The sequence below is a fragment of the Acipenser ruthenus genome, chromosome 3, assembly GCF_902713425.1.
Source record: "Acipenser ruthenus chromosome 3, fAciRut3.2 maternal haplotype, whole genome shotgun sequence".
Taxonomy (NCBI): Eukaryota; Metazoa; Chordata; class Actinopteri; order Acipenseriformes; family Acipenseridae; genus Acipenser; species Acipenser ruthenus.
In genome coordinates this window covers 69,982,442-70,009,864 of record NC_081191.1, presented here as the reverse complement: position 1 = coordinate 70,009,864, position 27,423 = coordinate 69,982,442, and the positions used below count along the sequence as shown (strand labels likewise).

At 36.7% G+C, this 27,423-nt stretch overlaps 1 protein-coding gene across 1 annotated transcript in view; it reads right to left on the bottom strand.

The window, feature by feature from the left end:
- The window catches only part of LOC117395060 (GREB1-like protein), a 67,030-nt gene extending 43,282 nt beyond the window's left edge, over window positions 1-23,748 (bottom strand). Inside the window, exon 1 of the mRNA XM_033993910.3 lies at window positions 23,595-23,748. The gene's annotated coding sequence lies outside the window, so the exon portion shown is untranslated. The remainder of the gene's footprint in view (window positions 1-23,594) is intronic.
- Window positions 23,749-27,423: the final 3,675 nt, after the last annotated feature.

Sequence of the window (27,423 nt, the reverse complement as noted above, 5' to 3'; positions counted from 1 at the left end):
GTTTGAACAAAACACTACACACAGAACTCTTCAAACTGATCAAAACAAAACAGCACCCAAGCACAGCTATCACGGTACCTTTCTCACAGTCTCTCTTACTCTCCTTCTCTGCTCCACACTCCACAACCACACCAAACATTCATTCCTTTGTATACTTTTATTTATTCCACACTTTTCCAACCCTACCTCAATCACTCAATTACACAATTAAACAGTTTCCATCACCAGACAACCACACACATGCACCCATGTGTAGGGCCTCTACTCTGCACACATCCTCCCCCTACTTTATCATAATGGTGGTTTCATGGCAAATTTCGCCCACCACTCAAGTAACGTCACAATTCATTTTTGTGATTACGAGTCAACAGAGTAAAAACAAAAACATATTGTTTACGTTTTTTATTGGTATTTAATCGTAATGTTTATACTTGTATGCTTTACATTACATTGATCTGCCTGTGATTAAATAACCTTTTCAGTAAATACAAAAATACATAAAATATGGTTTAATTACAATATACAATGGTAATTAAACCATATGCACATGTCTATGCTTTACATATTTAGCCATTTGTCACATTTAAAAACCTGAACCATATTTGAGTCATGTTTTGACTCATTTTGTCTCTTTCAACACACAACCGATAGTGCTGTTCTTTTGTAGTTTTTAATGCGTATTAATATTTGTAGAGGGAGCAGAATTTGCCATGACATAACGGCTGCAAAATAATCCTGACAGTCAGAAACGGGATCTGCAGGCTCAGAAATCCAGTGGCTATCTGGAATAATTCTTTGTGAAAAAAAAGAGGTAGGCAGCATTGTCACTTCAGAAATTACTTTGACTTACCATTGCGTTACTCATCACCACAGCTACTTGACTCAGGTAAGATTACTATTTTTCTGTGGTGGTACACGGTAAATGTACATTGTAATTAGGGCTTGAAGTTTTCGGGTTTTATTTTTGATCACATAACGTCCCTTTAAACTTATTTTGATCCAATTCTGTTTCCTAATTAAACTTTTAAAAAGCTATGTTAATTACAAAACAATGTAACTTGTTTTTACCTTCATATATTGACCCAGACCAATTCTGTTTCGCTTAATTTTTATTTCAAACAGACAAGACAAATTATGTGAATTGCCTATCACTGAACCTAATCGCATTTCATTCTTGCAGTCACCTAGTTAACATTTAAAGAGAGATAGAGATTTGGAAAATAAAAACCAAAAAGTTCAAGCCCTAATTAAAATGAACTAGTGAATTTCATGGGCATGTATTTCTTTACTGTATCCACTATGGCTTACAAGTTCAATTGATAGAAATATCACCAGCACAATACTGTGTACATTACATGATTACTGATTTGTATAGAGATCTGGTGGTATTGTGTTAAACTGTATTACAGTATACTGCAGTTTTGACAGACCTAGGCTGACTGAGAAATATGTCCGGGTTTAGTCTGTGGAAAAGGTGGCAACCCTAATTTGGGCCTACTGCAGTATAATATCAAACACTGTTTAATAGATTATTTTAAACACTTAATTTCCAACAGTTATAAGGCACTAACAGTGTTCCAAATACATATTTTCTATTAGAAGGGCCACATACAATTTAGTAATTCCCATTTCTGGCCCCGAAGGAAGAGGAAATAGCTTGGATGAGACCAGGGTCTCTCTTAGAACAGAATTATCTGATATTTATTTAAAATGAATCGATCACATTGGTATTGGATTCTAGTTCCCCTCCCAAATGTTGACCAAAATCCAATTTACAGTTTGCACTATTTTCAAGTGAGCTGTGCAGATACTACTTTTCTGTCCATTAAGTGTACTGTGTTGGTTTTAAAAATTAGTAAAGGGACTAAATTGTTTGCTGCCTTTCCCCATTTTTTCCCTGTTTTGATAACTATCATATGTACCTGTGGTTCCTTCTTATCCCAATATTAGCTTAACCTTTGAAATGGGCTAATCCATAACAACAGGCTACTAGGAACAGAGAGGTCAGCATGACCTTGCCAATTCCAGCATTCCTGTAATATTTACACAGAACCCAGTTACAAATGTGCTTAAGCAGTCCTAGTAGATAGGTGTAAAATGCCAGTGCCAAAGCCACTACTACTGTGGCTTATCTCTTTCCCAGCCTCAATAGCCCAGGGTAGTCCTTTATCTGACAAGAACCAACTCGTCTGCACAGATGGCTAATATTTTACGTAAGCCACATTGCTTCCTTTCGGATTGATTAACTTGCATTGTCAGGGAAGCTGTTTTCAGTATCAAAGCAATCCTTTGACTAAATTTACAAAGGTAAATTGAATTGGGGGTATATCTATGGCTGTACAATCATACAGTATGTGGCTTAGGTTTCAACTGAAATTGGTTTATTATTCTAGTATTATTTAACTGAAATACTACACATCTTGCTCTTATTGTATTCTTGCTCTTATTGTATTACTTGTATTGTAACACTTGAAATGTATTTGCTTACGATTGTAAGTCGCCCTGGATAAGGGCGTCTGCTAAGAAATAAATAATAATAATAATAATAATAATAATAATAAACATGTAATAAAGCCAATGTGGCAATAAGAACCTCTGTAGAACAAAGGCCCAAAAGTAACTAGAGAAGTACACTGTCGCTCTAAGTAAACACAAGCTTTGCCCTTATTTCTTATCGCTTTGCACCAAAGTGTGAAAAGACAACATGCCCATTAGAGTTAACAAAGCGTGTGTAAATTATCTTGGGAAAAGTCTCAAGAATGCACAGTCAGCCGTTCCAATTAAGTGCAAACCACAAGATCACGACCAAAGGATCCATCAGGCGATGATGTTCATTGTATTCACTTCATTAAGGGGCAGGAGCGCTCATGCTTCTCAACTATTTCAATTCGCACAACATCATCAAACTTCCTTTTTGTTGTTGTTGAAGCCCCTTTTGATATTACTTTCTTTTGAAATACAAAAAAAAAATGAAAAAAATGAAAAATTCGGATAGCCTTATTTAAAATTCTTTATACCACTATTTCCAGACTGGTTTCAGTTCAAAATTGAGCAAAACTTGATATATTGCAACTTATTGCAATGTGGTACCTTTCCAACTGTGTACAAATAATAACAACAGTCCGAGACTGAATTTGACAATTCAAACCAGAACTTAAGAACTGTGTTTATAAACGTTTTATCAATTGCAAACAAAAAAAGTCATGGAAAAAGGTTTCATGATCATTAGTTATGTTACTGCCAAAATGGTTTCACTTTTGAGAACAGATAAGGTGCTGTGCTAGCATAATTTAAGGTATTTTCTATTATTGCAAATAATATTTACACAACAAACGTACAGACGTCATTATTTAATACTACTATTTATATACAACATTAACACTATTTTTGCCAACAATATGCTTGACAGCAAAGGCACCTGGCTGGTACAGGGATATTTTAATAACTAAAGGTGACCTGCCACCTATGGGACAGCTTGCCTCTGCTGGTGATTTAAATCCCTGAAGGCACAGCCTAGCAAATGGGTTTACATAATGACATTTAACAGAAAGATACTTTATACATTTTTCTATTATACTATGAAGGAATTCCAATTGTTTAGCTCTCTCACATCCAAATACAGCATTCTTTTTTTTTGTTTTGTAAATTTTATAAATTTAGCAGTCGCCAATTATTTTTATTGTTTTTCTTCCCAATTTAGTAGTGTCCAATTATTTTTAGGCTTAGCTCACCACTACTACCCATGACTTGGGAGGGGTGAAGACCAACACACGCTGTCCTCCGAATCGTGTGCCATTAGCTCCTGTCCTCGGTCGGCAAAGGAATAACCTGGACTCGAACTGGCGACATCCAGGCTATAGGGCGCATCCTGCATTCCACACGGAGCACCTTTACTGGATACGCCACTATAGTGTTTGTTTTAACACAAATGAAAGCTTGTGGTGGAGGCGCAATGCAGCAACAGAATGGGGAATGACAACAGATCCTCTTCCCAGATTCAGGGAATAACTCAGGAGCCCTCTACCAGCATTCAATTCCTTTTGTTGTTACCATGAACCTTCTAGGGCAAACCGTTTAAAATGCAATTTAGGCAAGCTTATTAGTCATGGTTTGTAAAAGGAGGTTTAAAAGCCACGTTTAATGCGACACACAACTTAACAAAACATTCACCCTTATCAAATGACAGGAGCAAGTTAGGGTCAAGCTCAGCCACATGTTTTTATGAGGCTATTCTTTTGTAACCAAACATCATCGGATATGAAAATAAAGGGGGAAAAAAATATGTTACATGTTAAGTGCCAGTCCCCAAAAGCCGTATTAACATCTTTAACATCTTAAACAAAACAAAATAAAGATTCTAATGCGAAATACTTTTAAAATAGTTGAGCGAGACATAGCTTCAGTGCAAAGTGTTTGCCTATTTGGTTATATAGGATTTAATGCTTCTGTGTATTGACATCAAGTATTTTCTAAAGAAACTGGAATACTATGTTGTTATAAGCTTACATTTAAAAAAATGACTACAATTTCATAATGAAAAAAAGCACACATTCTACAAAATAAAATTAAAAAATTCTCTGCAAAAAAATGTATAAGATCTTTGCATCCAGTACCAACAACCTGAAACATGTTTTGTAGAGTAGCCAAGAAAGCCATCTGTTCACCCAAAAGGACAGTAATAAATATCATCTTAATGGAGGCTTGTATCCATGGAAACCAGTTTTCATGTGGCATTAAACATCTTTTTACTTTATTTTATATGAGTTATTTAAAAGATAATGCCCTCAAAGTGAACAGCAGCAAGTTCCTAAAAGGAACCTCTCTCCCTCTCTTCCCCTGAAGGGGACAAAGGCAACTTGAATGCAGGTTAACGGATGAAGTGACACCTTGACAAAGAAGTTCCTTCATGACCAGAAGAAATAATCCCCTGTCCACTTCCTGCAGAGACAGGAGGCTGTGCTTATCCATCATCCCCTCTTCCTGACCATTGCTTCCCTGAAGCTCCACATCAGCACTGGCAGGAGGGGCAGTCTGTTTTTGACTGATGGGTAAGAGGCTTGTCCGTGCCAGACAGACAAAAGAAGAAAAAAAATACTGGAATCAATAAAGTCTACCTTGGACTACATTTTACAACCTAATCACTTTTTGTGGTTGTTGTTCACTGACCCCTCTTCAAGAAAGGCATCCATTAGAAGAAACACAAACTACTCAAATCCAGTAACTGAAAAATAAATGCACTGGTTTTGTTAGGGTTATGTTAGTCTTTTCTGTCAAATAACTAATTGAATGAATCATGGGATCAAAGTCAGTAACACTATTTTATTTTACAATTCATTTTCAGACTGCAGATGTACAGCTAAGGCCAAACATTTTGCCTAGAATTTTAGGATTGAGACATAATTTAGATATTTTATTTAACATCATGTAATCAAAGAAACTACAACATGATACCGCAAAGGTCAACCGGAAGCCATACTAGTAGTACAGTATTTCATGTTAGATTTCAAAATGTCACATATACTTTTTGTTAAATATATGGAAAACTACATAGCGGTATGTAATTCAATATGTTAAAATAACATTATTCAGCAGGTTTCATTCGACTTTATGAAGCCAAATTAGTTAATTATAAACCTTTGGCCATAGTTGTAATTAGACTTGTCATATTTGTTTGCATGTGTTTCATGTTACAATGTATTAATTTTAATAATGTAGCTGGCTTAGGAGGCAATTATACTATGATATTTTTTTTTACTGAAAATAAATATGATTGTTTACCATTAAACAGGCTTTCTGGTTTACTATATATAACATTGATGTTATTAGCTTGTTTAAACCATTGACAGAACAGTGGGTGTGGCTGGCTTGAAAATAGCTATTGGCACAACTTCTCAATGAAGTTGCTAGACACAACTATTGAAGGCCACATAACTGATACTGGGAGCTTATCTGTCAGTATAGAGTCCTTGAGGACTCAGCCCTGCACTTCACAGGTAAATATTTAGTCTGCGTTTCGGGTGAGTGGGTGCTGCTGGGAGTCTGGATTACCTCTTGCAGCTAGATGCACATAGACTTAAAACACAATACAAATCATTTATATAAAAAAAGAAAAAGAAAAAAAAGGCTTGGTTTACATAAAAGCCAGACTCTGGACCTGGTCCTTCAAAGAATGTCCGTGACCTCATATTCCAAACAGAAACTATAGCTTTAAATAAAACAGCATAGAGAATACTACATTATTCATAGCATAGCCTTGCTGTTTGAATGTGTGGTCTAAATGGCAGCAGACACCGGGATATCTAATGGTATGATTCAAGTCCACACTCATTCCAAGGATGAACACAGCTATTCATGCAGCAAACTAAGAAATAAACCAATTTCCTCAAGCTATAGTTAGTACAAAAGGAGGAGAGAGGAAACAAAGATGACATAGAAACTGTAATTTTGCAAAATAAATTGCAATTTAAACTTTTATATAGTGTGTATTATTAATACTATGCATACATGCAGCTGAAGGAAGGTTGGGGAAGGTGAACTGACAAATGTGTTGCTATTTAAGTATGTCATGTTATTTCTATGGGTTGATAGAGGGGAAAAAAAACAAATTATATTTTATTAAATAACTGACGCCAACATTGGGCACTGGTTTTTGTTTTTTTTCTCAAGTAATTGCCAGACAACAATCAAATATGTTGGCCATTGATTTGCGCACTTGAGTGTACTCTTTAGCATGCCAAGCTATAATTTAAAATCTTTAAAAAAAACTAAATGGGTACCAGGCAGAGAGTTTCTTTCATGGCAGGGCTTGCATGTGTGAATTCTTTCCAAGTGACCTTTCAGTTGGGAGGCTGAGTCCTGGTCGTCTTGCCCTTGGACAGGCAGTAATCGTCTTTGCAAGAGGGCGCTGAAGGAGTCTAACAGCAACCGCTGGCCGCTGGCCCATTCCCCCTCAATCCGTGCTGTCAGTACAGTCAAGCTGCCCATGCCAGACTCCAGTCTGGATGGAACACTGACCTTGCATTACCCGAGACTAATCTCTTTATTTATTGTAACTGGAAGGTTTGTGCAACCCTGCTTTGAGCAGAGTGCTTTACTTTTTGTTCTGTACACATCGTTAGTGCCTGAACTTAATACACCATACTTAAAACTAAATTGCATTATCCCAGACATACACTAGCCTCCAAGATTGGGAAAGATGAATAAACACAACAACTGCTTCATAACTTCCTGCTAACTAAATCCCTTCGTATCCCTAGATAGAAGTCATCCCCTTCAAAATTAGGCAAGATTTAATAAGCAAGACATCCCACATAAACAACATAACCAGTATGTAAAATCTTGGTGAGATGATGCAGCTGACAGACGAGGGAACTTATTACCTATAATACATCAGAGGAGCCAAATATGCACACTGCACACTGGTTAAAAATAAACATAGGCTAGATGTATTAAGGCCACAGAAATATTCAGTTTCAATTGCTCTTCAATTATTAGGGTACACACGTCACTGCTTGACTGTAACTAAGACTGTAACTAAGCCTGTATCTCACCTCCTGTTTGTATCTATTACTCTGTTTGATATCCTAGATATTTTTCCTGACTATTTAAAAATAGACACCAAGGAATTTATTTAGCACTATTGTGGAACATTGCATCTTTGTTATATGGTACCTATTTATGTATACCGAACGTAGAATTAAATTAAAAACTGTTCACAACAGACAACCTTCACAGACAACCTTCTTTTTCTTAAACTGTTTGTGTTAAACTGGCTTACCATGTGTCATGTGTTACATGCTAACCTTTCCTTTGTTACTGTAAAACAAGAAAATTTTGCGAGCAAGAAATGTTTGCTAATTTCGCGTTTATTAAAAATCCACAAAATGAATGTGCCGTGAAATATATTATTCATACATGTGCCGTACATTAAAAGAAAAAGAAGCGCCATCATTTATTGCAGCAAAAATTGACCTTGAAGGCCATTACCGAAAATTACAGTATTTCTTATGATAACAATTATAAAATTTTCTTTTTGAAGAGCAGTACTTTAAAAAGTTTGCCACTGTATTTTTGCTGTTTTATTATGCTTTCCCCGTGGTTATAATGTACTATACATTTACCATAGTTTACCCTGTTTTGTCATGTTTATTAATAGGCTTTACCATACCTCACTATTCTTTACAATGCTTACCTATGCTTTATCGTACTTTTACTATGCTTTATTACACATTGCTATGCTTTTACTATGGTAAACTTTTATAAGGGGTTATCCAACGTCTATGCATTGTTATCTTTAGCCTCACTGAATGCAACAGTGTCTGTTACAGCACTCCTGCCACTGCATTTAAACAGGTCCTCAACTGAGGACTTTTTCATCCTTAAATGGAGCGTTTGCATAAACACAAAGATATCAATTAAAAAAAAGGAAAAATTTAGCAGCTTTCTGAAAATTCAGAAAACTGGCCTTCAGGTAATGAAAGGAAGGTTGAACACTAAAAGTAGCAGACGGAGAAGTGACCTCTTCATTTAGCAAGGAAAAAACAACAACATTCTTCATGAAATGAGTTTACTGATCTCATTGTCAGACTTCAGCATTCTTCCCTGGCCTGTACAGCAGAAGGGCAATCTTTTTTTCTTTTTACAACCCATTAATTGCTGCTGCTGAGCACGAGAGTCAATGAGTGTCCTCTCTGCGAAACACATTTGACCATTGCCATGCGCCCAAGTAGCCTCTGTGATTTATTATGAAAAGGGTTCTAAAGGTCTTCAGGTTAAATGTCACTGCTGCTGCTGCTGCTGTTTTATGACCTCACAGAAGAGGAATTCATACAGGGCATGTTATGTAAGTGAGCCACTCAGAGAAGCTCAGTGAAAGAACCTACTTAACGACATGCTCAGTTCCTCTCCTTGAGCAGCTCAGAGTGCTGCAGAGCAGCTTTCATTAGTGATCCAATTGGAAAAATTCTCGCTGTGCCGTTAGTTGTTATAGCTGGAAGAAAAGTCACTTATCACCAACCAATAAATATACACTCGCTAACCTCAATGACAAGCCACATTCCTTCAACAAGTCGGAAGCAATTCCCTATCAATATTTTCCACTATGAATTTCATTTTCTTTATATTTTTAAGCATTCGAATCTACATTAACCTGTTGTACAGGTTAAATTGATTTAAAGTGCTTATAAAAAAGTATTTCACAATTGATAATGAACTGTACATTTTAATTTTCGAGTTGTTCATATTTTTTAAAAATGTACTATTATGAAGTTAAGAAAAACAGTATATTATATTGGTGTATTTACATTCTCGACTTGTTTCCTTTTTAAAATGAATGTTTCATTCATTTTTTAGTCCTACTTCCAAATCACATGAGTTGAGGTAAATACCTATTTAAGGTCAAATCTAGGGGATGACAAGTGTGTAAAATTATTTGTACTATCTTGTATTACAGTTATTCCCTGAGCACCCAACAAAATAAAAAAAGCAGCGCCCCCTTAATTTACCGATAACCACATTGCAATGTGAGAGATAGCACACACACACATATAAATAAAAAATATATATGTACATAAATAAATAAATAAATAAATAAATAAATAAATAAATATAACTTAAGTGTGCAAGTACTGTCGAGTTACTACTATACATATTTTGACAGAAAAAAACACTTTGTAAAGTAACTGAAAACAATCATTTCTTACAATATATAAAAAGTGAACGCTCCGAAAACAGAACGATTTACAAGAAATTGAAAATAACTCAAAATAAGCACCGGAAAATGAAACTAACAAAAAAACCAAAAAACAGAAACCCTATTTACAAGCAACCATGCAAAAGAACCACATGCCTGGTGAAAAGAATGTATTAAGACACTAATTCTGTATTTTTACAGCACATGTAATATTACCTTTCTCTCAATTATTTGTATTGCATGATAAACACAGACCTTGAAACTTTAATTTAAGAATTTGGAAATGTTCAGTCAATTCTAGATATTTTCTGTGGATCAGTTTAACAAAATACTGTATTGACTGAAATGTATCCACAACATTCTGTATCTGTTCTTTAATCCTACAGTTACAATGATACCCTATTGTGCAAAACCTTGAAGGAAACCAGATTACAACTCTTACAATAACTGATGAAACAATCACTGGTGCCAATGCATAACCACCAAATAACCTGCACAAAGATATTTCTGTATTTATGATTAAGAGTCTTCAAGCCCTGTTGATATCAAGCTTGACAAAAAATGGAGCAACATAGCATGAATCAAAGTCTGATGGTGTTCTTCTTCGTCGTCGTGTCTCCAGTCCATCCTTCTATATGGTCTTCTCCCAGTATTCTGCACAGGCCATCGCTTCTCGGGACGGTTGTACTGACGAGTTCAAAAAACAGGATCGGATCCGGGCTCACTGGAGCCAGATCATGAAAAGGCATTGTACTAAGCGGATCAGGATCAAGCACCACTGATCCAAAATCTTGATCCGATCCTGGAGCTGCACAGCCGTAACTAGGGAAACTGACCAATGAGAAGCGAACATGCGTGGCGCAGAGATTGAAGATTCTGAATGTCAGAAAATGAAATGCACTTAATTTAAACAACATAAATCAGAAGCAACTACTGTACATGTATAATTTAAAACTCCAGCGATTCTATAAAAACAGGTCGAGTATATTAATACCGGTATCTGGTTTTGTTTTGTTTTTTAACTTCTAAAATATTTTAATAAATGTTACTGTAATCACGGCCGTGTGTATTTTCTGAGGGGCACACAGATATTTTACAGCGGTATAGCCACCATACACACAAACAAACATGTAGCTGCAGCGTCGGTTCAGGGCAAATTATCAACACATTTTGATCAAATGTAATCAAGTGCTGACAGCTGCAACTGGAAAATGTCGCAGACAGGGGGAAATTGAGGCTGTGAAAAAGTAAGCTTAAGTTATTGAGAAAAAAGGAATTGGGGGGGGGGGATGCTATGCATAAAAAAAAACCTACAATGTTAAATCTAATTAAAAAGCAATGATTTAATTGTAATCGATAACATGAGAACGCCAGTATGACTTTGTCAACACAGAAAACGTAGAAATAGTTTTTATGAAACCTCATTACACAGTCAGGTCTATTTTTTTCTGTAGCTATACGGCGAAAACAGAAATGTCAGATATAGATAAACACAAACTAATATTGTACAAAGTTTTTGTTTTTTTTTCTAATTGATATTATCTTAATACAGTACTGTTAAAGCTACTTTTAAATGTATTTTTGCTTAATGTTTTCTAAAACGTTAAATTATCTTCGTTTCAATCTGAAAGAAATATTTTTGGATATTCCTGCAAGCAGGTTTTAAAGTTTATTAAGTTATCGTTACAATTCTCCAAATTCAGTATAGTGCTTATTTAAATATTATTTTAGCAATTTTAAAAAGGTTTCAGTTATGTATTTTGATGATGCATGGTCCATTTTAAAAACGTTCGATCAAGCTCTGATCCGATTCTGATCTTGCTCTAAATTAATAAACATGGTTGATCCGATAGTTGGGCCGTATTCTTACTTCTTCCTCGCCGAAAACCTCAAGAGGGTTTTGTCTGTCTTTAAAAACCCAACCTATACGTGTCTGACGGTTTCGAATAAAACGAATTGCGTTTAGTTCCTCAATTTTTCAAAAGTGGGATCAAGTTCTGGTCCTGCTCAAAAATAGATCAGGTTTGAGCTCCAATTTGAGCTCAGATTGAGCACTGATCCGTTTAGTACAACACAACTAGGATCAAGATCAACATCTGAGCACGGATCCGGGATCGGATCCCTTTAGTACAACCGGTCCCTGGTGTTGGTATTGACAGATCTTGTGGAGTGCACTGTGGAGCTGCAGGGCATCTCAGGAGATGATCCATGGTTTGCTTCTCCTGACATACACAAAGGTCAGTTGTGTAGAGGCACCATGATTTCATGAGAAAGTTGCATCTGTTGAAACCCACTCGCAGTCTGTTCAGGCTCCTCCATGTGTGCCATTTGTAATTGAGGCCAGATGCCAAATCCTCACTGGGGATAATTCCTTGCCGACTCCATTCAACAGCTTTGTCACTCAATTTCTCCCATTCTTTTTGCCAGAGGGTAATTCTGGCAGATTCCGGTGATGTGGTCAGTGGTACAGTGGAGGACAAAAAGCTGTTTCTCGATGGGAGACGACGGTGTGCTGGCTGATGTCCATATAGCGGGTGGCGGTCGTCCGACTCTTGTACTTGCCGGTTGTTGTCGCCTACTACTTTCCTCCTGGTGTTAGGGGGCGCTATGCATATAGACAGGGAACACGGGTGGCTCTTAAGCAGCCTTTTATGACTCTGTATGTATCATTTAATGAGGTGTCAACATTTTTACTGTGGCTTCAGCGTCCCCAGGTGGAGCAGGCATACTCATCCACAGAGAAACAAAGTGCCAGGGCAGCAGTGCGTTGAGTGGATGAATGTGCTCCCCACTTAGCTTTCGCAGAATGTTGTTTTGTGTGTTGACCTTGGCTTTGGCATTTAGTATGTGCTTTTTGTAACCGAGTATACAATCCAGTGTTACCCTTAAGTACACCGGGTGATTCAGATGTTCAAGGCACGTGGTCTCCCCAGGTGACATTAAGGTGTCGTTCTGCATCTCGGATTCTCAGGTGGAAGGCACAGATTTGGGTTTTACTAGGGTTGGGTTTGAGATGATTGTTTAGGTAGTAATCTGACATCTTGTTCAATGCCCTCTCCAGAGTCTTCTCTGTGTCCTCAAAATTCTTCTGCTGTGTGGTGAGAGATCAGAGATCATCAGCATAGATCACAGTAATACCATTTCTTACACCTACACATTGCCAGTGCGCCTGGAATATACTCTTGGCAGATATTGCATAAGGCCCGCCCTGCTGGCATCACATTAAGAAAAAAAAACTGCTTCAACACCTCTAATCACTAACATAAAATAAGCAGATGTGTACCATCAAACTGAATACCTCCTTTCACAGATTTTCAACTCCGACCCCACCCCCAATAAATCAAAGATACAAAAAAGCTCAAAGAGGCATTTTACATTTTAAGTGGGGGTTGAATCATAAAATTCCCCGAATCCCAATTACAAACGGCCTGTAGAAAAGGGAATACACAAAATGAATAAATCACCCCTTGTAGCACTGGGTATTACTGCACAAAGCTCAAAGCCTGGGCTCACTCCATTAACATGCTCTAATTGTCCTGCAGAGTCCAGGACAGCTGGGGAGGACCCATAGGCACTCAGCAAACACTGCAGGCTGCATAAGGTCAGGCAGGCCACTATAATTGCCTGCACGACGGAGCCAACACAGCAGGCACAGCAGATCCCCAACACCCATGAACATGACCTTCTCACTTATTCAAATGCCTCTTGGCCAACACCCCCATTCCCGTGCCCTCATTAGTCACCTCACCTTACCCAACAATGATGAAAGCAAGAAAAATCTTAATGCAGTAAACAATGTACATAAACGAGCTGTGCTGGATTTAAAACCTCCAGTCACTCTTGAAGTAAAAAAAAAATCCTTCTTGGTAAAAATAAAGAGATATGTTCACTTTGAAAAAAAACAACAAACAAAACAACACCACTGATGTAGTGGTATTCATCATATCAGGGAAGTATATGAGGTAACAGAGCTTCGTGGTTTTCTGAAGATACCTGGAATGGTGTAGTTAGCGCTCCAGATAAGGTTTTGGGTCTGGGATTAAATTACACTCTAATTTTAACACTGAGAGAGTAAAATGTATTTTCAGAGGGTAAAATGCAACATTACCTTGAAGTCATGAGTAATCTCGATAAATACTGTACAATATTTAATGGTAATGGGGTTGGCATTAAACAAGAGCCTTCCATTTTAACTGCAATGTTACTTTGAACTATTGGACAACCACGCATGTGTTCTACAAGGTTCTTTGTCGGCTCAGCGCATTTTTTTCGACTCTGCAAATTAATTACGATACTTTTACTTTAACATTAAATTCTTAAACTCAGTGAACAGGCTAAAACTTCAATATAAAGCCATACAGATAAATACACTACAGAAATGCATTAATAAGTTATAAAACAGTTTGTTTAATATTATAGGCATCTTTTTTTTAGTGGTTGCCTCTGACGATGGTTCCAGTTGGATTTGTAGCTGGACTGGGGTGTTTACGCTTCAACCTGTGTAGCTTCGAATTTCTTACTCTTACTGTGATTCTCTGCAATGACAACAGGGCTAGCCAGAGATTGGATAATGTTTGTTGGGTTGGTTTTTCTTGTGTAGTTTCCTACTAACTGAAGACATTGTATTCTGGGAGATGTAGTTGTTAGTGGAAGTTTTAGGGGAGGCAGACAAGCTTTGCAGCAAAATTGTTATGTGTATTTAAATGCATTTAATTTAAATTTAGAACATATTTTTTAATGCGTAAAAATGGAACGTATGCAGCTTATCTGGATTGCTTGGTGTAGTAATTATCTCAAACAGTTGCTAGTTGGCATATGTGTGAAATATGGAACATTTAATAGCATGAACATGGTTAACACAAGGATCTACCAAATTCCATCAACTACAGTGCTCAAGGCCACTGCCACTGCCGGAGTGTCCATTACTGAGGGCAGCATTGCTGCTGCCAGCGCCATCGCCATGTCCGGAGTGCCCAGCTTTGCTGTCTCCAACACCCAGAAGGGGGGAGCCCGAGTGTCCAACGCCAAAAATGGGGGAGCCAAGTGTCCAGCGCCCAGAAGGGGGGAGCCCAAGCGTCCAGCACCCAGAAGGGGGGAGCCCGAGCGTCCAGTGCCCAAAATGGGGGAGCCTGAGTGCCCAGGGCCCAGAAGGGGGTAGCCCGAGCATCCACAGCCCAAGAGGGGGGAGGCCGAGCGTCCAGAGCCCAAGAAAGCAAAGCCCAAGTGTCCAGTGACTGAGGGAGAGCTGCACCAGCCTCCACTGCTAGAGGGAGACTAACTGCTGCTCCCGCCTCCACCGCCAGTTCGCCATCGCCCAGGGATGCCTGCACGTCACTGCCTGGGGATGCCTGCACTTCCGCTGTCAGCATTGCGGCTAACAACATTGCCTCCTGTGGGCCCATTCAAGTTTTGGGGGGGTGGCTGTTGGGGCCATGTGTGCTGCGCACAAGGGGAGGATATGTAGCAAGGTAGAACAGCGGCCTGCACATAAATAGGGGGCAGGACAAAGCCCTGCTTGTAAATAATGTATTGTGTTGTGTTTATTTAGCACAGGTGAATGTATTGTAAATACTGTGGTTTGTGTGTTGGTGGTGGTTGGCAGGGATGGGGTTAATTTCTATCTCTGCCAAAAACATGTGAGAATGTGGCTGGAGCCTTTATTGAATAATTGATGATTAATTAGCACATGGGATATAAGGGGAGAAAAATCCTGTGTTTGGGGTGTGGTGTTTTGGAAGGAGGAACGAGAGACATGACAAAGAGCAAGAGAGCAAGTTGTGCTGGGAAGCACCAGAACACTACTTGTTTTGGGTGGAGGGAGTGACCTGTTTTTGTATGCACTTTTGTTTTGCTCTGTGAGCAGTGTTTTGTCTACCTTTTTTTTATTTATTATTGTTTTGAATAAAAATGGCCCACCAGCACTTTCAACCTGCAACTACCTGCCCGTGTTTCTCTATCAACTTCCTGGTCTGGGAACGTCACTACTCGGCCGCCCTGCCACAACTTCATTCAAGCACCCCAAGACTGTTAAGAATATGAAGAAACCATATTTCCAGTAATACTGCACAGCAAATCACATTGGTAAGGGATCTATTTTTAAAAGCCCAGTTAGTTTATTTTCAAATGACATGTTAAGATAAAGAAGTCCTAATTAAGCACATTAGTGAGCTTGCAAACGCACATAACAAACAGACCATGCTGAAGGTTTGTTAATTCTATAAAACAGATGCTGCAAAAACAGCACTGGCATTTTATTAATTTACATTTCTATTGTGGCCATTCAGTACGAAAAGAGAGATGACTAGCTGCACATTTCATTCAGTTAATGACTGCGTACAATTTACCTTTCTGTGGTGATATTAAGGATGGTGTTTCACATTCAGTGTAGGCCATTTAAATTTGCCTAATTAAAATAATGTTTTCCTTTTTTTTTTTTTATTTGATTTTACTTTTGATCAGATGTCAAGGTTTTACAAAAACAGATTCACAACACAGGCCAAATAAATGAAGCTGTGGAGATTTACAGCAACCTCACCAGTCAGCTTTGTAAACAGTTCACAACACTGTCTGACTTACTCCAAAACCTTTCAACAGCCTCTGAGCCTCCTTTGTCTACAATGGATTACCCCTCATCTTCTGCCTGGTGCAGAGCAACACTCTACAAATCAACCCTGGGCTGGAGGCTTTCACAATCAAAACATACCTACTCTGACAAACAACCCTTGAAATCAAATCAGCAAAACTTATCATTTGGTGCATTTTATATATATTTTTTTTCAAAAGAATTATTTTTTAAAAAAAAGCATGCATGTTGGTAGGAATAAGCATTTCTTATCAACCCGTTTCCTTGGCAACAGGTTAAACTAAGAACAGGAACACACTCGCGACAGAGTCGCTGTTTCAAATTCAGTCTGAACACAACCAGCTTTTCATCTCCTTTTTGTCCCTCCAAGCAGGAGTTTGGACCTCGAATAACAGCTCTGGTTTGGTGCAACTTTACTCCTGACCAGCCAGGGCTCTCACCTGTGTAAAAAGGGCTGATATTTACCCCTCTAAACATTTAAATTTGCATTCACTCTAAATAAGACTTTTGCACTACACCATAGTGGCACTGGTAATTTATTTGTTTAGGATTTGGCACCATGTTCCGCCGAGTGTCCAGGTATTATAATTATGACAGTGATTAGAAATAGAAAGTGAACAGAAAGTGCCACTCAATCAGCCTATGCCAATGCCAAAATGTTATTATAAAACTCACTGGGAGATCTTTTGAAGAAGTCCTCTTTCATAATCCCACATTGAGAAAATAAACGCAGGTATGTAGGTGTAACAAGCTGATTCACTACAGAATGAGCTGTCGACAACTAATGAGTGCAATGTACTAAAGAGTTCAATTTAGGTCTCCCAAAGAGTACAGTCTGTACAGTGATACACTTTCACTACTGTTCTCTTTACTAATGTTCTAATGTTCTCTTCATAAACCGCGTATTTAGCTGTGGCTGCCAAGAAACATCACATTTTTAATAAATGAATGTTGTATTTGTGCTTTGAATGCTGTGTTTCTGCTTTAATATCGGTTGTCTTTCTAAAACTCACAGCAGACCAAAATTATAGTGGAAAATTAACACGGGTAGTGCTAAAATGGTTGAAGGAATAATGTCAGAAAATGATGATAACTTTGGAAGAAAATATGTAGAATATAGGCAGTTTTCTACACTGGTACAAAACAATTCCTTCCCTCTATAAAAAGAATAACTTTCAAGAAGGTCAGGTCAGAACTTGCACTAGACAGACATTATTTCAAAAGTATAATTTCAAAATAAATGAGGAGTAAAAAAAATACAAATGCTGTAAATTGCTGTAAAGGGTGACTCCTTCAAGACAGTCATGACAAACCTACCAAAGCTATTCTTATCTATCTAGATTAAATCCCAATTGTTCTGATGAAACAATAGCTGCTTCACAGGAAATCTACCCCCTCAGCACAGATGGTCACTTATTCAAGTGCCTCCCCCACACACACACACTTGAAAGAGTTACTAATGATGTTCTTGAAGATGGCGACACTGCAAAGGTGACCAGTTCAGTCATGGATACAGCATAGCGTTTAACCACATGCCTATTTCACACACAGTCATTTACACCTTTTACACCATTGAAACAACACTTACATCACACTTGGTTTTGTCTACACTGACAAGCCCTAGCATTATGCAACTTTCCCTCCGATCACTCATAGAGCATACCGACATTGTGTTCTTTTTATTGTATCCTTTTTATTTACAGGGATGAAAATAAGACTCCTATTGCATAGCAGTTTCACCCACTCCAGGTTTTGATATGTGCCTGAATCGCCCCACCATATAGGTAAAATGCTCAGGTGTCTTATTAAACTCATAGTAAAACCAGGAATGGATCAAATCCATCCCTGTATTTGAAACATAACCAAAAGTTCACCATTCAATACTTGGTTTAGTTGTTTTCAATGATAAAATAACAAACATTTATTATTTTGAGCTTGCACTTTCCACTACCATGTCTTAAATGCAGTATGTATTGAAATGGATATTGAAGTGTATGGTGGATAGTGTATGCTCATCATTCCTGATTTGGGATGGAAGAATGTGATTGAATGTTCCAATTTCTCAGTGTTAAAAACATCCAAAGCCAAGTTGCCAAGAAGCTCTTCAAACTTGCCTGGACCAGGAAGGGTATTTTGGCTCCATCATGTCTGTATCCTGCTGTGGTACAAAAAAAAGATTGGGGGGGGGGGGGGGGGGACTAACCATGGAATGCTACCAAAAACAGTGTCATTCTATCTCAAGGAAATCTACATTTGCGATTAGGATCAGGATAGGAGAAACTGTTTTACTTCTTAAAATAAGGTCAACATACCTTTGTTTTCTGGGAAATAGTGTTTTGGGACATAAGTGTAGTAATCAAACCAAATGTGGAGCCATCTTCTGAGTATGTGTCACTCAAATACAAATAATCCCCTACAAAATGTTTGTGTTCTGTGTTTCTGATATCTGCAAATGATTATGATGACAACCCAGCATTCGTTGGACCAATTTTACATGCTTCCTTAAAGATGTTTTCAAAAGAACAGGACATTTGACAATGATTCTGTAAAATCTGAATCAAAGTGCATTATTCAAAAGAACAAGTTTGAATGAAAATGCTCTGCCACTGTGTCTAACCTAGGCTCCTCAGATACATTTGTATATAAATAAATATACTGCATATTACAAATAGTGTTCCATTTTGTATTTATAACTGTGTTTAGTATTAATAACGGCAACTCTTCTAGGTCTGAACGCCTTTTATATTATTATTATTATTATTTATTTATTAGCAGACGCCCTTATCCAGGACGACTTACAATTGTTACAAGAAATCACATTACTTTTATATACAATTACCCATTTACACTGTTGGGTTTTTACTGGAGCAATCTAGGTAAAGTACCTTGCTCAAGTGTACAGCAGCAGTGTCCCCCACCTGGGATTGAACCCACAACCCTCCAGTCAAGAGTCCAGATCCCTAATCACTACTCCACACTGCTGGGAAATACATCGTTAGTCTAAATAAAGAGGTAAAATTAGATATCAAAGTCCAGAGTCACATCTGCCACCCACCCAGAATCTTCTGCCACAGTCCCTTAAGGCTGACTGGAGTATCTCAAAAAAAAGCAGAAAACCACTCATCCATAGGAGAAAGTCTGCTCCAACGGCTATATCTGCAATACATGATGGGTACAAACGATCCCTCCCCAATTTACAACACCAGATGTCTATTATGATCTTGTATTTCCAGAACAGAACCTTTTCATCCCTATATGTGCAAGGGGGGTGGAAAAGACCTGCGCTTTCATATGGACACTGGTATATTGAAAAGCCAAATTTGAAGAATTAAACACAATGGTAAGCTACGATTAGCGTTGGTATTTTAATTAATTGTCTTAGAATACACAGATATAGACAACAACAAAAAGTTTTACCAAAAATAAACATTACAGTATAATATATATATATATATATATATATATATATATATATATATATATATATATATATATATATATATATATATATATAGTTAGTGTACTGAATAGCATACTTTACCATCTCAACAGTGTGGGAGATATATATATATATATATATATATATATATATATATATATATATATACATATGTACACCCCAGACTACACATTTAGCACATTCAATCAAACTTAATATTTTTGGAGTTCAACTTAACAAGCTAATAATACTGGATATGAAACATTACAACATGTGTAGGCATAAGGCACATTTATGAACAAATGTATTATTCCAAAATCTTTTTTGCTTGTGTTTTTTATTTATTACTTAAAGACAGAATTACCAAGTGTTAGCTTTTTCTCTACTTATTCCGTTTTGTAATAATACAATGTTATATCCTATTTACAGGGCTACACGCTTACTAAATCTGTGTGTATACTACAATACAGTTTAGCGTGTTGTGGAAAATATAATCTCGTTTTAAAACTACAAACCAAAATATCTACTCTGTCACGGTGATGAATTTATGTTGACGTATACATTGTATTTACGTGTAAATCAAGGTCAATGACACATAGACCCATCACTAAACAACAAAAAAGTATTTTTCGCCTAAACTTCAGTTATATTCAACAAGGTGTTGCTGTAATTGAATGAGTCTCGACCTGTAAACCTGTAGTTTCAGCAACGGTGGGCAATCGGCTGCTGAAAGAAACGTGTCGCCATGCCGACCAACTGTAAAAGCAAAGGCGCATCCAGAATTCACTTTACACGAGAAACAATGCCCTTACTATGGAAGTGCAAATAATACATAGCAAATGCTTCATATACAAAACCCAGTAAAACTTTTCAGTTTTATTGAAATACAATACCCAAAAACAAAAGTTGTTCTTTGGACGATTTGATACATTAGTAGATTTATTTATTTTACTGTGCGTCAATGTATAAACTCAGCGCAATGATACGCACAAGCATTCTTGCCACACTTCAGTCTGAGATAAGTTAACGCCAATGTTCCCTCTGAAGATGCCGCAGGAGTCAATGGCACATCACTTATTGCACCCTTAAAAATCACACATAAACACGAGACCTAGTATTAACAACAACCATCAACAACAGATTCGCTTTAACACTATTGAGTACAACGCAATACATACTTTAAGGCCAAATTCTCATTTAGGACAGAGTAGCAACACGACTTGTTTATATTGATATATATAGCCTATGAATTACGCGAAACTGTGACTCGATGATGATACGATTTTAAATATAACGGTCTAAGTTATTGTATATGCACTCAGACGAATAGTTTTGGGGAATTAGATATCAAAGTCCAGAGTCCGGCTGACATATTTCTTAAAACAAATTAATTTACTATTGAAAATTATATATTTTTAGAAAGTTAACATTTAAATCTACGCTGCACAATAACTTATTAATACATTTAAAAAATGTTTTTGCCTTTTTTGTACTTTCATATTTTGAATCTCATAAACGACCCGTCCCAGAGTTTGATTTTTAAGTTTCAGAGTGAAATGTTATACAATTATTATAATGTTATGTTTTTATACAAAAATCTGAAAGAAGTATTTAAGTTGTTTCAAAAACATATGTTAAATATGAGAAAAGCCATCTATTTATACACCATTCTATGCATGTCCCAGAGTTTTGCACACAAAATCTCATAACCGACACCCACTGACTTTTTGTGTAGAAATGATAACATATCAATAAAGTCTTTCAAACAAGGTGAAAGGTCAAGGGTTTCTGTAGGGAAGGACTGGAGACAGAGGTAAATATGCTCTTCATTATTTTTAAAATATCACCATTTAACTCAATAGTGCAGCCTGGCACAGTTGTGTAGCTCATAACCAACACCGCTAGCAAAACATGGAAATAAAAATATTTATGAAATGTACAAGTATTTAATATAAATTTACCTTATCCTCATTGTTATTACATTGAAAACGGAAAACAATGGCTGCCCTGTTTGTTGTAAATGGACAAAGAAGTGAAATTTCTCACAACCGACACCTTACAATTTTTCTCATAACTGACTTTTCAAAAACAAGAAAAATGTTGGTTATGAGAAGTTAGTGTCGGTTATGATTTTTATATTATTTACTTGTATACTTCAAATCATTTTTTGGGGGTGTCACACATTAATAACACTAAAATCCCATTATATAGATATAGTTAGGGTTACAATCAGTTTTATATTCTCTTCCAGATCCAGATTTTCTCTCAGAGCTGATAGTTAAGATATTAATAAGATGTCTTTGTATATAGCAAGGCTGAGCTGTGTATTTGTGAGAAGTTTAGAAGATACAGGGAAAGAAGAAAAAATTATATTGAGAGACAAAATAAGTACCTAGGAAAGGGAAAGAAGTAAAAAGAAATACATACCAATAAGTGAAGTGTCAGATACGGTACAGAGAGGTAGAAGAAAGAATTGGAAAAAGGCTTTTCATAAAAAACAGAAGACAGACCGACAGCTAAAAGAACTGACCACTGTCACTCCACAATCAACACCACCACATCCTGTAAATCAGGGTAATTAGTGTGCAGAAAGGCCCTCTGTATCTGGAGCAGGCCAGGTCCAAATGCATGAATCACCGTGCATCTCTAGAAAAAGTCTTGGGAAGGGAAGACAGATAGAAGAGAATACTTCCAAAGAAGAAAGACCATAAAGGCCACAGAAAAAGCAAAGTTCCTTGAGGAAAAGATAAGGAAGCTGGAAAGACAAACTGAAAAATACAAATTCTGATGTAGACTTGCTTGTGTGTTTCGGATCATTGTCTTGCTGCATGACCCAGCTGCGCTTCAGCTTCAGCTCACGGACGGATGGCCTGACATGCTCCTGTAGAATTCTCTGATACAGAGCAGAATTCATGGTTCCTTCAATAATGGCAAGGGATCCAGGTCCTGATGCAGCAAAGCATCCCCAAACCATGACACTACCACCACCATGCTTGACCGTTGGTGGTATGAGGTTCTTACTGTGGAATGCAGTGTTTGATTTTCGGAATATGATATAGAAGGACAGGCTGCAGTCTGTAACCCTTTCTTCTGATGTTTTAATGAATTGCACCCAAGGATTTAGCTATAAGATGAAGTGCTGAGAAAGAAACTCATAACCAACACAGAGCTTTCATAACCGACACCCCACACTCATAACCAACATTGTAATTAAAATTAGAATTTAAAGAAATATGAAATATAAGTTTAAAAAACAAATGCTATAGTTGTATAGTTGAGTGTCGGTTATGAGGTAGAAATTTAAATAATTTAAATTAAAAACAATACGTTTTTAATTATTGGGTGAAATATACATAACAAAAAAATTACAATTCTAGAAATACCATTTTTATAAATCTATCTAACAACAGTGTTCAGTTTTAACAAGTTTTCTATTGGGTGTCGGTTATGAGATTTTGAGGGGTTCATGACAGAAAATTAAGAAAAAAATACCAAAAAATGAAAAATATTAACTGTGCCAATAGTAGGAAACAAAACTTCGAAGATTGCTGATTGAGTATAGGTTTAAAAAAACACATAACAGCAATGATTTTATATCAACTTTTTATCAGTCCAAGTTACATAGTTATTTGAAAATTCCCCTTTTAGCACTTTTACAGAAGGTAACAAATCGATTTCATTTTAAAGCCCACAATCTGGAGATGCCAAATATTAACACCGCCATCAAGGTCATCAAAAAAAAAAAAACTTTTCAAGTGATGAACTATAACGCCACTTTTGGTTAGCAACCAATGTCATCTAATGAACGCGTTAAGAAATAGCACATTTCTCTTCCGGTAACGGCTTGTTTTATGTTTAATTATCAGAAAGAAGTGACTTACATATTTCCAACTTCAATCATCGCTTTTCGCTTCCCGAATAACAACTTTTCCAGCGCAGCTGAGGAATACAATGCCGTATTACTTTCTATATTTGAATGCTACTTTCACTATATCGGCGATAGACTAAAAACAACAAACAAGCAGCAACCAGAAAGGTTGATTATTTTGAAAGGGGGAATCGTCATTTTGAATGTATCGTTTTAATTTCCTTTCTGACATATTTCAGCCAACATAAACTGGATGCTATCAACGTTAAATTTAATTCACGATACAGATCGTTTCATTAGTATATGGTGAAAGCAAAATTAAATATGACTCATCTTTAAAAAAAAAAAAAAAAAAAAAAAGTCCCTCTCTTTACAAAATGGTATGCCTCTCGATGGTCTGAATAAGGTCAATGTAACCCATTGATGCAATTGTGTGTGAGGCGCGCGAGGAGAAGCAAAGAAGCTACAAAGCTGAAGAATAATTTTCATATCCCCTTTATTTTTTAAATTGAAAAATGATAATTTAACATTAAACGTGGGTTTCATATATCCAAAACCAAGACTAGTCTGTGTACGAATATGTCAGATTGTGTAGTTCATATTAAAAAGGCCGAGTTCTATTCTGAAGCCATAGTCTCCTATAATAATGTATTAATGAAAGTATTTATAAAATTGGTTCCTGTCGGGGTTCTACTAACTTTAATGTGTCCAGATTGTAATAAATACACAAATAGTGATAATAATAATGACGATAATATTAATACTACTAATAACAATAATACTAATAACGTTATACAATTCATAGAGACATAACCAAAAGGCTTGTTTGTTACATTTAAGTACATACCGGTTACTATAAAATGAATATAATCTATTGATATTTTTAATTAAAAAAAGAGCACCGCTATGCAATATTGAGATGACCTTACGTTATAACATTTTTTTTATAAGGGGACAAAATGAAAATACAAGTAGTTTAGGTAGATGTTAAAGGTATATTTAAAAACATTACATTTACAATGTACCTACTGTAGTGAACAAAGCGTACAGATTCTGTTTGTATTACTTTGTGTGAAAACATACAGTAAGGCTCCTCTACAGGCTGTGCTGTGGTACTCTGCAACGGAGATTTCTCTAGGAAGAGGTTTTCAATAATAAAAGTTCATTATTAGATATTTGAATATCATTTGTGAAGACTGGTTTGTGATCATTTATGATCCACATGTATAAGGTTACCAAGCGTTTCTTTTGACAAGCAACATAAAAAACACATTTATACAGAATTACCAAACCTCTTAAAATGAACTATACAATTTGATATGCTGTTATTCTACAAATGAAGTTTCAGTATCAACAAAAAAAAAAAAGAAATGCTTTCAATATATAAATGAACGTTACAGAGTACAACTATTTGTATGTACAGTATGTATATATGTATTTATTTACAAAAAAAATGTCTGTGATGCAGTTTAATTAGTATTTATTATTATTATTATTATTATTATTATTATTATTATTATTATTATTATTATTTATTTCTTAGCAGACACCCTTATCCAGGGCGACTTACAATCGTAAGCAAATACATTTCAAGTGTTACAATACAAGTAATACAATAAGAGCAAGAAATACAATAACTTTTTTTCAAGTGTGACAAACCACAATTCAATAATACAGCAGATAATAGTGATAGTTACATCAGGATATGATTAAATAGTGATAGTTACATCAGGATATGATTAAATACAAAATACTACAGGTTAAACACTTGGCAGATTACAGTATTCTGAAGTACAGGATTAAATGCAGTAAAATAGGGGGCAGATAAGAGCAAAATAAAGCACATTTAAATGAAGGGTGATAGTGTCCCAGGATACAAACAGAGGAGTTCTACAGGTGCTGTTTGAAGAGGTGAGTCTTAAGGAGGCGCCGGAATGTGGTCAGGGACTGGGCAGTCCTGACATCTGTAGGAAGGTCATTCCACCACTGCGCAGCAAGGGTGGAGAAGGAGCGGGCTCGGGATTAAACAGTATTACATTACTGTTTAACTGCAGATGGATTTGGTTGCCCTTTGCAGAGTACAAATTAAGAAGTTTGCTACAATTTAGACTTGCATTTAATATGTAAACAAAATGTAGCATCCAAACAGAACAAAGCCATGTCTATTAAACATTAAACACGTGATCCTAGCATTACCGGGCACTAGAGGGTGATGGCACATTCTGACAGGACTGTCAAGGTCAAAATGTAATTGCACCTTTTTTTTGTGAATATAAAAGAAAACTGTTATAAAACTAGAGTCACTCATAAGGTTATTTACAAGGACACTTTTACAAGGTGCATCATTTTCAGGTTTTTTTTTTTCTTTTCACAAAAAATGTTTGCATTTCTTATGAAGACCTTACTAAATCTCACCCATTGTATTTAACCCCTGCTTTGAAATACTTGGTTACCTCAACTAAAGCACTGCATCACCAGTTGTCATAGTAATTTCATGACACAATTTGAGATGACGATTTAACATGAGTATTTTTGCTCACAAACCTGAAGTCAGCCTTTCTGACTGTCATGTTTTACTTACACTCAAATTGAAATGTATGTACAATATTACCTAAATCTTATTGGACTTCAGTTAGTTTTGGGTGGAAGTTGTTTTCCTGTCATACATTTATGTGAGGTTGTTAATTTCAGAAAAATGAAATTTATGATGTGAGCTCAGAACAGAAAGAAGGGTGTATTATATTATAGCCCAGCAGCAGAAATAAAAATAAAGCGAGGTATAAGCAAGCAATTCAGCATCTGTCTTCTTATCTTTTACTATTTTGACAGTTTTAGTGCCCATAAAAGGTATAGAACTGATACCCCACTGGAAAGTAAAGTCCTATTGATATATGGACTATGCACTTCCAATGCATATCAGATGTGAGTGGGAGTGAGATTAGAGAGTCAATGTATTAAGATCTGTCACGGTTTAGAAAAAAAGTAATAATATATACATTTATATGACGCATGATGAAACTATTATCAACGATACAGTCGCTTTTACATGTTTAACTGGTTCCTGTATTGTCAAGCCCGTAGCTTAAGTATGCCTTTCTCCTTGTCTGGTAGTGCTGTCAGTACATCCAATGGAAGTTTTCCAAATAAAAACAGATGACTCAAAGCCAGTCAACCCCAGTTTTGTAGCCCAGCTAATCCAGGGCTTGTCTCTGTGTGACCTTGGGGACAGCCCCTTTGGCCTTAGCCCCACCCAGCTGGAGCACATTACATTTTAGAAGTTGCCCTAAATTCTGTTTTATTTAGGTCTGGTTTTATCATTGAGGCCCTACCTTTGAATGGATGCATCTCTAAGCCCCATACTGCTATGTCATACCAAAACCAGAAACCTTTTACTTGTATTGGTATTTTATTAATTATGCCTTAACTCTGGTTCATGCAGTGGGCTCCCACAAAAATATAGTTCCTCCGACGCTAACCCAATAACACCACCCTAACATTGGGAACACTTTCCACTTCAATCACATTTCAAGGGGTGTTGATTGCAGACTTTTTAGGTTGCACTAATTGCAAATGCTACCCAGCTTGTTTCCATTATGCACTGACTTCCACATTACCCGGTATCCTTAAAATATTCTTTTTCATGTTTCCATTGTGCTTGCCCATTGGGCTTGGGAGTCCCAAAATTCTTGTTGGGTCCAACTATGTAAAACATTTGAGGTCCTACTAAAATAATTTGTTAAAGCAGTGTGGAGTAGTGGTTAGGGCTCTGGACTCCTGACCAGAGGGTTGTGGGTTCAATCCCAGGTGGGGCCATTGCTGCTGTACCCTTGAGCAAGGTACTT